The 11,225-nt window shown below is 48.1% G+C and overlaps 1 protein-coding gene across 3 annotated transcripts in view; it reads left to right on the top strand.

The window, feature by feature from the left end:
• Positions 1-8,773: 8,773 nt before the first annotated feature.
• LOC121456275 (WAS/WASL-interacting protein family member 2) overlaps positions 8,774-11,225 on the top strand; it is a 33,050-nt gene continuing 30,598 nt past the window's right edge. For 2 of the 3 annotated variants that reach the window (XM_041664303.1, XM_041664302.1), the window contains exon 1: positions 8,775-9,071. The gene's annotated coding sequence lies outside the window, so the exon portion shown is untranslated. Of the gene's footprint in view, positions 9,072-11,225 lie in introns of all 3 variants that reach the window. The other variant, XM_041664304.1, reaches the window with a different exon arrangement.

Here is an 11,225-nt window from a genome sequence, read left to right as displayed (position 1 = left end):
TGCATGCCTGTAATCCCAGCTCTTGGATGATGGTGGCAGAATAGAGAGGTCTAAGAACTGCATAGCTGGACCCCATCTGAAATAATTATCTAGATCTTACCCTAGCTATCTCTTTTCACTTGTCCTCGCCCATCTTTTTGCTTGCTTGTTTTTGAGACAGGGTCTCACTGTACAGCCCTGGATGGCCTGGAACTCACTATGTAGTCTCGCTCACAGCGGTCCCCCTACCTCTGCCTCCCAAGTGCCAAGATGAAAAGGGTGCACTGTGATGCCTAGCCTCCCTCTTCTTCTTTTTTTAATATTTATTTATTTATTTTGTACAGAGTTAGCCAGAAGAGGGCACCAGACCTCAATACAGATGATTGTGGACCACCATGTGGTTGCTGGGAATTGAACTCAGGACCTTTGGAAGAGCAGGCAATGCTCTTAACCGCTGAGCCATCTCTCCAGTCCCCTAGCCTCCCTCTTCTTATTAGCCAGTCCCAGCATTCTTGGATGACAAGACTAACCTCCTGCCAGACTGGCAGCACCTTACTTGCCGAGAGTCAGGTCTCTACACTGAGCCACACAGTCTTTCTAAAACCAGTGTCATTGCATACAGCTGAGATGGAAAAGACTGGCAGCACCTGTCCCAGTGACGATGGGGAACTTTTTCTTTCCTGAGACACTGTGTAGCCCAGGCTGGCTATTCTCATCAGTCCTCTTCCTTCAGCCTCCCAAGTGCTGGGATTACAGGCATGCGCCACTATGCCAGGGTACAACTGGAACTTTCATATGCTGCTGGTGGGCGTGTAAACAGGTACTACCACTTTGGAAAACTGGCAATATCTGCTAAAAGTAGGTTATGTAACTAATGCATACACATGACCGCGCATTTCCACCCAAGAGAAACTAGTCCAGGACACATAATCGTAATCATGGAAGGATTGTTTTTGTTTTGTTTTAGGGTTGTTTTTTTCTTCTTTAGTGAGACAATCTCACTATCTGGTCTAGCCTTGAACCTTCAGTTATCTAACCTCCCCTCCCAAGTTCTGACATCACTGCCGTGGACCACCGCACTTAGGTGATGGCAGCAATTTTATGGTGACGAATTCAACAGCACTTGGGAGGCTGAAACAGGAAGATTGTGCAAATTGAGGCTAGCTGCAGCTACACATTACATTCCAGAGGGGTTGGGGGGTATAGCTTGATGATAGAGCACTGTTCAGTTCCTCAGTGCTGGGGGTGGGGTAGAAAAGGAAAACAAAGAGAAGACAGGGTTAGAGAGATGGCCCAGTGGTTAAGAACACTGGTTGCTCTTCCAGAGGACCCTGATTTGATTCTCAGAAGCCATGTGGCAGCTCACAACCATCTGTAACTTAGTCCTAGAGAATCCGATGCCCTCTTCTAGCCTCTACAGGTACCAGGCATGTACATGGTACACAGATGAACATGCAGACAAAACATCCATATTCATAAAGATAATAAAATAACTTGTTTTTTTTTTTTTTTGATTTTTCGAGACAGGGTTTCTCCGTAGCTTTTGGTTCCTGTCCTGGAACTAGCTCTTGTAGACCAGGCTGGCCTCGAACTCACAGAGATCCGCCTGCCTCTGCCTCCCGAGTGCTGGGATTAAAGGCGTGCGCCACCACCGCCCGGCAAAATAACTTGTTTTTAAAAAACAACACATACCGCCATCACAGAGGACTCCAGTTCAGTTCCCAGCACCCACATTAAGTGGCTCATTCCAGAGGACCTGAGGGTGAGCATGCACAATTAAAAATCTCTCTCTTAGATTGCTCAGAGGTTAAGAGCACTGAGCACTGACTGCTCTTCCGAAGGTCCTGAGTTCAATTCCCAGCAACCACATGGTGGCTCACAACCATCTGTAATGAGATCTGGTGCCCTCTTCTGGCCTGCAGGCATACATGGAGGCAGAACACTTGTATATAATAAATAAATAAATCATTTAAAAAAATCTCTCTCTTTTTTTTTCCCTTTGGTTTTTCAAGACAGAGTTTCTCAGTGTAGCCCTAGCTGTCCTAGAACTAGCTCTTGTAGACCAGTCTGGCCTTAAACTTGCAGAAAACCACCTACCTCTGCCTCCTGAGTGCTGGGATTAAAGGCATGTGCCACCGCCGCCTGGCACGATTAGAAGTCTTAAGGAAAAGGACAGGCAGGTGACTCATACCTGTTATCAGGGTTCTTTTTTTTTTGTTTGTTTGTTTTTGTTTTTCAAGACAGGGTTTCTCTGTAGCTTTGGTGCCTGTCCCGGAACTAGCTCTTGTAGACCAGGCTGGTCTCGAACTCCGAGAGATCCACCTGCCTCTGCCTCCCGAGTGCTGGGATTAAAGGCGTGCGCCACCACCACCCGGCTTGTTATCAGGGTTCTTAGGAGATTGAGACAGGAGGATTTGTACAGGGGTGAGGCCAGCCTGAGCCCCAGAGTGAGTGCTATTCTAGTTTAGGCCAAAGAGTGAACCCTATCTCAAAACAAAGACAAAAAGATAAGCGAGCAAGCTGTGTGTAGGGCTCAGGAGACGGCTCAGTGGGTTTGACCACTTGCTATGCAAGCATGAAGATCTGAATTTGATCCCCAACATCTACACGAAAGCTGCACCTGTCCGCCTGCCCCATTATCGACAGTGTTGGGGAGCAGAGACAGGCAGTTCTCAGGAGCTTTGTTGGACAGTCAGCCTATCTGAAACAGTGAACTTCGGGCTCTGTGAGAGACCCTGTCTCAAGGAATAAGGTGGAGAGCAATAGAGGACACTTGACAGTCTCTTCTGTTCTCTGTTTTCATGTGTATATGTAAATGCACCTGAACACACAGATGCACATCCACCACAGGAAAAACTGGCCATGATGACATACCTGTAGAATTCCAGCACTCTAGGGAGTTGAGGCAAGAAAGGTCATAAATTAAGGTGAGCCTGACCTATGGAGAAAGAACTCATCCCAAAATAAAAATACACATACACACACGCATGCACATACACGCACGCACGCACGCAACACAACACAGGAAAATACAAACCCACACAAAAGTGTTTTTGGTGGTGGTGGCACATGCCTTTAATTCCAGCATTTGGGAGGCAGAGGCAGGTAGATCTCTGAGTTTGAGGCCATCCTGGAGAAAAGTAAAAGAGGGTGGTGTTCAGTGAGGGGAACTGCGGATTCCTGTGGTCGTGCTGGGGCCTGCTGGAGTAATAGAAACATCCCAAACTGTGAACCTTTGACCACAAACGTGGGTTGTTCATGTAAAATGTGTATGTTTTGTAAACCTTTAATCCCAGCGCTCTGGAGGTAGAGGCAGACTGATCTCAGAGCCAGCCTGTTCTACGCAGAAAGTTCCAGGCTAGCCAAGGCTGCATAATGAGACCCTATCTCTACATATATATCCCCTTCCCTTCCTCCCTGGTCACATCTCTTGTTCCTTTATCTGTCCTTCACTCTACTCTGGCCATCCTGGCCATTTTCTTGTCCTTGTAGCAATCATTGTTAGCAAAGAGATCTCGCCTTTTCCATTCCCTACGCCAAACTGGATCACCCAGACAAAACCCGCCCTATACTCTGCTCTCCCGGTTGGCTCAAGGCATGCCTCGCTCATGACATCACATATGTTTCTTTGTGTATTCGCTTAGTGGTTACCTCCCACACCAGTATGGATCATCCCTGGGAGTGGATCTTGCTCACTGGCTGTAACTGCAATAGTAGCTGGCACGGAGCAGACACTCAATACATATTTGTTGAATGAATAAATTAAGTTGGTTGTAATAGGAACCAGAGGAGCAGGACCCAGTGCAAGATGATAAGTGCTCTAGGACTTAAGCCAAGGAGAGCACTGCTGGTCTGGGAATAAGGAGCAGAGAAAATAAAAAAAATTCCTTTAAAGAGATGAGCCTGCTAGGTGGTAGTGGTGCACGTCTTTAATCCCAGGACTCAGGAGGCAGAGGCAGCCGATCTCTGTGAGTTCGAGGCCAGCCTGGTCTACAGAGTGAGTTCCAGGACAGCCGTGACTGTTACATAGAAAAACCCTGGGGGTGGGGGTGTGTGTGGGGAGAGAGAGAGAGAGAGAGAGAGAGAGAGAGGAGCCCAAAGCAAAACTAGGGTTGTTTTCTTCTTATTGTTTGGTTCTTTGGTTTTTGGAAACAGGGTCTCTTCATGTAGCAAGGCTGGTCTCAAACTCCCCATCTTCCTGCCTCAGTCTCTGCGTGCTGGATTACATGCATCTCCCACCATCAACAGGCAGAGAAGAGCCACTGGGAGTCACTCAGGAACTGGGCTTCGTTCAGTGTGGAGGGCTGGCCCTGTCCTATAGGACCAGGCAGGACTCAAGGAGAACAATCTCTGCCCTTGCTCGGAGGATGCTGGGTTTGCTGTGCTCCCACCCAGGGCGGGCAGAGAAGTGACCTAGTTCTTCTCCCGCCTGCATCCTCATTTCAGCCGCTCTCAGAACCATCAGGTCATTACTTACGAGTGACATTCCAGGGCATGTCCTTTGCCATTTCCTGTGCTCAGCTTTTTTTTTTCCTAGCCTGGCCTCTAACTCTGAATCCTCCTGCCTCAGTCTTCCGAGTACTGATGTTGTAGGCTTTGTTCATGGTTTCTCGTTTAATCTTTCCAGCAAACTCTGGAAACTCTACTTTCTAGATGGAAATTTGAGAACTTGGGAGACTTTTGTTTTTACCTGGAATTCTCCATGAAGCTGAGGGATGACCTTGAACTCCTGACCCAACAGTTTCTACTTCCCAAGTGTTGAAATTATAGGCATAAACCATCATCTTCTGGTAGAGACAATTTTTCTTTTTTAAAACGGAGGCAATGGGCTGGAGAGATGGCTCAGTGGTTAAGCGCATTGCCTGCTCTACCAAAGGTCCTGAGTTCAATTCCCGGCAACCACATGGTGGCTCACAACCATCTGTAAAGAGGTCTGGTGCCCTCTTCTGGCCTTCAGCCATACACACAAGACAGAATATTGTACACATAATAAATAAATAAATAAAATTAAAAAAAATAAAATAAAAATAAAACGGAGGCAATGAGAGGTCAAGTTGTCATCCTGTGTCTCAAATCCACCCTTTGGAACAGAAGCATCGGGTCCCCTGGGATGGTAAGATGACAAAAAGAATCTGGAGTGGCCAAAGGACCAGCCTAACCAGAGACCTGTTTGGGAGCCTAAGTAGGAGAAAGGAATTTAGGCAGTGACATTTTCAACCACTAGGTGTCACCACAGAGACTACTTTTCAAAGTGCCTAGGAGTGGGAATAATCTGACAGTTTTTCTCCCACTTGAGACAGGGGCTCACTGTGTAGCTCTGGCTGGCCTGGAATTTACAGAGATCTGCCTATTTCTGCCTCTGTAGGGCTGGGGTTAAAGGTATGGGTCACTACGCCCATCCTCAATCATATTTTGAGACGGAGCTCTTACTGAACCCGAAACTCACGGATTTGGATAGACTAGCTGGCTACCTGTTTAAAAGCACTTGTTTTTGTGCCCCCAGATTTGAGGGTACAAGTGCTTTTATACAGGTTCTTCAGATACAAACGTGGGTCCTCCTGCTTAGGCAACGAGCACTTTACCCACTGAGTCATCTCCGTAACTCTTTTATTATTGGTACTATTATTTAAAAAAAATAGGGTCTCATAAGCTTGGGTTTGATGGCACACACCTTTAATCCTGGCACCTGGCAGGCAGAGGCAGGTGGATCTGTGTGAGCTTGAGACTAGGCTGGTCTACATAGTGAGTTCCCGGTCAGTCAGAGCTACATAGTGAGGCCCTGTCTTCAAATAAATAAGCAAATAAGTAAATACATAAACAATTAATAAAAACTGCAATCATGGGGCTGGAGAGATGGCTCAGCAGTTATGAACCCTTACTGCCATTATTTTTTTTTTTAATAATTTTTTATTAAGAACCTTACTGCCATTATTGAGGACACACGTTTGAGTCTCAGCACCCACATGGTGGCTTACAGACGCCTGCAACTCCAGTTCTAGGGGATCCAATGCTTTCTTCTGACCTCCAGCGGTACCGGAACCACAAGAGGTTCACATACATATGTGCAGGCAAAACACTCATACAGATAAAAACAACCCATTTACCAACAAAAGGAGGGCACAGAGTCACCGATGTGAGCATTGAGAAGACAAAGCCGGAAGATGTGTCTACTACTTTGTAGGTAGGTGGCTTGAACGTAGACGGTTACGCTTTGTGCGGCTCATTCCCTCACCTGGAAAGTGCGAGTATGATCACTTCTTGAGAAAACTGAGGAGTAAATGGATTATGACGGCATGTGAGCTTATGACAATGACTGGTACATGGTGAATTGCAATAAATGTCAAACCTTACGGTTTCTTTTTGAAAATATTTTTTTTCGACAATTTCATACATCTATATAGCACGTTGACCAGAATCACTGCTTTCCCCTCTTTTATTCTCGTCCACTCCTTCTGGAACCCTTCTGTCCAACATGCCCCCTCCTCCTTTCACGTCTTCTTGTCTGAGACAGAGTCTCATTGTTTATCCCTGGCTGGCCTGGAACTCACAATGTGCCCCATGACTTGAAACTGACAGACAGAGTCAGGCCTGCCTCTGCATCCAAATGCTAGGCCACTCGTCCTGGCCCTCAATTACTTTTTACAACCTACTTTCTCCTTTAAGTTCTAGCTCTCTACATCAAAATAGTTGCTATGGGAAGGGGGGCCGGTGGGAGGGCTCGGTGTAAAGGTGCAGGCTTATTGGCCACCAAGCCTGCCAACTTGAGTTTGATCCCAAGAATCCACATGTTGGGAGAGGAACCAGCTCCTCAAAATTGTCCTTTGACCTCCACACATGTTCTATGGCGTGCCCCCTATATACAAGAAATAAAAAAAAATTGGCTGGGTAGCACACACCTTTAATCCCAGTACTCCGGGAGGCAGAGGCAGGTGGATCTCTGAGTTTGAGGCCAGCCTGGTCTACAGAGCAAGTTCCAGGACAGCCAGGACTGTTACACAGAGAAACCCTGTCTCAAAAAAAAGAAATCATTTTTTTCTTTGCTTCAAATAATTTTTTTTCCTGGAATGCTTTTCTTTTCCTTCCTACCCTGGCCCATTTCTAAAGACTTCAGGTAGAAAATGAGGGATAGCCTCTTGGTTTCGTTCTTCATAAAGCTTATTATTGATATGTCTCCACATGAGATGTCCCTGTATTGGCCCTAGTGGCTGCCCCTTGTCATAGAGTGGTGTAATAAGTGAGCAGGGGCTTATTTAGCCATAGTGGACAGAGAATTCCCTCTGGAGGAGCACTGACGCAAAGCCTTGGACAATGAGGATGGGATGAGGACGATCTGTTCAAAGGCCTCGAGGTGGGAACTTCATTGTGTGTTTCAGGAACTGAAAGCAGATACACGTAATTGTCGAGCCGCTAAGGATGAGGCGGGTGAAACAGTGAGCAAAGAGATAGGAAGGGCTGGTAAGCAGTCTAGATCCACTGCCCCATGCATGCGTCACCCGCTGATCCTTCTGGCAAGTGTTCCTCGCCTTTGCTCTTCGGTAGTGGAATTCTACTCATCTTTCTTTTTTTGTTTTCTGAGACGGGGTTTCTCCACGTAGCCCTGGCTGTCATGGATCTTGCTCTGTAGTCCAGGCTGACCTCAAACTCAAGAGCTCTCCCTACCTCTGCTTCCTGAGCGCCACCACACCTGGCAAAATTCTAACTCATCGTTCAAGGCCTAGTTCAAACCATTAACAAAAATCTCTCATTCTTCAGCAGGACTTAGTCACTCCTGTGACATCCCAGCCCACAGGTCACAACAACTCATCACATGCTGACTGAGATCTCAGCTAGCTGTTTACATGCCAAGCTGTGCCCCAGCATGGTGAGTTCCCAGAGGGCGGAAGCGCTGTCTTAGTCACCTCTGGAACCAGCTCCTCCTACCTAGCCTAGTGAATGGTCACAGCAGGTACTCAATGTGACATTTAGTTCACTAGTGGGTGGTGCCCAACACTCAAGGCAGAACAGAAGGAAAACAAAAATAATAACAGCTTAGGCTTACCACGTGCTTGCCAATTCATTACCCGAGGAGCCTTTAAGGACTCTATGAAAAAGGACAAACACGGAGGGAGCTGAGGCCCAAGAGCACACAATAAGTGGGGATTAAACCCCAATACTGCTCTTTTACATGAGTTTCAGTCCTGGTCATTGGGTTGACCTAGGGAGCAGTGAGACACGGAAGCAATGGGGTTGCCTGGAGTGCTGACAAGCTTTTGTGTGTGAAGGAGAAGACCCTTAGTCATTTGCAAGAGTTCGCAATGAAGCCAGCAGAGGACAAGGATTCCTCGCTCTCATCCAAGTATCTAGAGGAGCTCACAACCCAATCCCTCAGTCCAGTGAGTTGAGGGTCCCTCTCCTGAGGAGGATGTTCAGGTTCAGCGGTTAGAATGACCTAACCGATGATATGTAAGCAGAAGCGTGCCTCTCTGTTGCTATGACAACCGGAGCACAGCTACCGGGCCCCTGCAAGGGTAGCGGAGTCCTGGTCTTCCTTAAACCCAGACCATATAAGGGCTTATGTTGCGTGCGTGTGCACGAAAAAAAAAAAACATATTTAAGAAACAGCGGTTAGCTCAGTGGTTCTCTCCGTCGGCCAGAAGTTAAAATTATCTGCGCAATTTTAAAGGTCAGACTGAATTTGACCAATTAGATCTGGAATGGCTAAGTCATTGAGAGCCTCGCAGGCGGTCCCAACTACAGCCCAAGACGCAAACCCGACTCTTCACCGCGGATCTCGTCCGGCGACCTTCTCAAGATGGTGGCGCTCCGCCCCCACGTGCGCCGGTAGAGGGCAGGCTTTCTCAGGCGCATGCGCCCCGCGTCTCCGGGCGCCCGGCTGCCTCCTCCTTTTTCCCCCGCCTCCATTTTGTTCGCGGACGCTGGGGACGGTGGGAGCAGATCCATTTCCGGGTTGGCAAAAGGGGCGGCGGCGGGGAAAGAGAGCTTGCCGCGGGGCGAACGGGCAGGACTGAACCAGGACACAGGTGACGGAGGATTCGCTCCCGGAGCAGCCCTGAGGTGGCGAGGACGCCGGGGCGGCCGAGCCCGCCGCTGAGGTGACCTGCGGACCTGAGTGGGAGGGAGAGAGAGCGAGCCGGGGAGGGGGTCGGGGGGGGGGGGGGAGGGGACACCGGGGGAGGGGCCTGAGGCGGAGAGGGGGCCTGGGGGCGGGGCCTGGAGACCCTGCGAGGGGGCGTGGGCCGTCCGAGTTGCAGGGCGGCGGTGAGCGGCCGGTGCGGACCGGGCAAATGGGCAGGAGAGACAGGAAATTAGAGATCCTGAAGGGTTGGGTGAGGTGAGTAAGACGGCAACTCTGGGTGAGGAAGGAGGGGAGCCGTGCGCAGAGGGGGAGATGGGGAAGGGAGGGAGGACCTGTTGGGAAAGGTAATTATTAGCAGGATGCTCCGAGTTGAGGAGAGCGGTGTGACGTTTCGTGTTGGCTTAGGTGAACTAGAATGGCTGGAGGAGATGTGGAGAGTGGTGGGTGAGAGGGAGTCGGGGAGATGTCTGAGATGCGTTTGCGAGCTCCTGGAGTTGGAGGTTCCTGTTGGAGGGGTGTGGAATGAGGGGCTCTGGGAATCTGAAGGCGCCGAACGTAGGCTGTGTGTGCGGTTGAGTTACTGATGAGGAGTGATTAGGAAGACATATTCTGGAAGGATAGTGTTGGAACGAGAAGCGGGAGGAAGCTGCTGTGTGCTGGAATCTGCACCCATCCCTGCTGGGGATTGAATCCTGGTCCACTCGTGTGCTGGGCAAGGGCTCTCTCTACCTCTAAGCTGCACCCGAGCTCTGGAATGTTTTTTTTTTTCCCCTTTGGTTTTTCGAGACAGGGTTTCTCTGTGTAGCCCTGGGTGTCTAGGAGCTCACTCTGTAGACCAAGCTGGCCTCGAACTCCCGAATGCTGGGATTAATGGCATGTGCCTATTGCCCAGCCGGAACTCTTATTTTTAAAGCAACTTGAATAGTACTAGATTAATCTCTCTCCGGGCCCGTTCTATTTTTTCATGCTATTACTTTTGCTTTAGAGTTGTGTCTTCTGAATTGCTACATGATTTTGGCTACTCTTTTCTCTCTTTATGGACCAGAAGAGAACTTTAGTACTCTACCTCAAATACAGATTTACATGTAATTTTGAGACAGACCATTAGACTCTCTTCTTCCTTTGTAATACAGCTCTGTCCCATCTGTTCCCCTAAAAGATTGTGTTAACCAATTAGATCTTTGAAGTCGGTGGTGTAAAGAAAAACAGGATTGAGATGTGCTATTAATTTTTTTTCTTATAAATATTTTTTTTTATAAATCTATTTATTTACTATGTTTACAATGTTCTGTCTGTATGTATGCCTGCAGGCCAGAAGAGGGCACCAGATCTCATTACAGATGGTTGTGAGCCACCATGTGGTGGCTGGGAATTGAACTCAGGACCTTTGGAAGAGCAGGTGATGCTCTTAACCGCTGAGCCATCTCTCCAGCCCCCAAGACAGGGTTTCTTTGTGATGCCTTGTTTGTACTGGAATTTGCTCTGTAGACCAGGCTGGCCTTGAATTCACGGAGGCACCTGCCTCTGCCTCCCAAGTGCTGGGATTACAGATGTGTGTCACCACTGCCCAGCATCTCTATGCATTTTAATATATAATCTTTCATCTTCTAATATCCTTATATCTCTAAATATTTTTAATAGTCAATATTTTTATGTTACTGTGTTGGTGACCACCAGGAGGAAGATCTGGACGTTAGAGTCGGAAATGAACGAGTTCAATCATTAGTGACTTCGAGAATGCAGGGTTTGATTTTCTGAGCCCCCGAGTATTGAGTATTTTAGAGAGTTGAGCCGTGTGCCTTGGTTCACTCGGTACCTGTGGCCTTGGCAGAGGGGAGACCATGCTTGTCGACGGGATTAGATGCTTTACTATCACTCTTTGGAAATTCTGCTTTAGCCTTTGCTTAGGCTGTGATGCTTTGAACACTTAGCTAGTAAGTGAACTTGTTCTGCCTAGATGTATGTCTGAGAGTCGTGGCTTTTCTGAGGTCTGATGTGGATTTGCCAAAGACTGGGCAGTTTTACTTCTGCCTCACTCTTGATATCAGAAGTGGTGTTTACACTAGTGGGTGCCGGTTAGTGCTGTGGCCGCAAAGGTGAGATGCAGGGGAGGGAAGGACATTGGAAGAGGGTAGCTTTTGAGTTTTACTATGGAGTTTAGGAAAAGTAA

Source organism: Microtus oregoni, unplaced genomic scaffold (assembly GCF_018167655.1).
Source record: "Microtus oregoni isolate MIOR12 unplaced genomic scaffold, Mior012 000015F_ref0000493, whole genome shotgun sequence".
Taxonomy (NCBI): Eukaryota; Metazoa; Chordata; class Mammalia; order Rodentia; family Cricetidae; genus Microtus; species Microtus oregoni.
The sequence above is the reverse complement of the archived record's forward strand: the minus strand, read 5'-3'. Positions and strand labels throughout refer to the sequence as shown.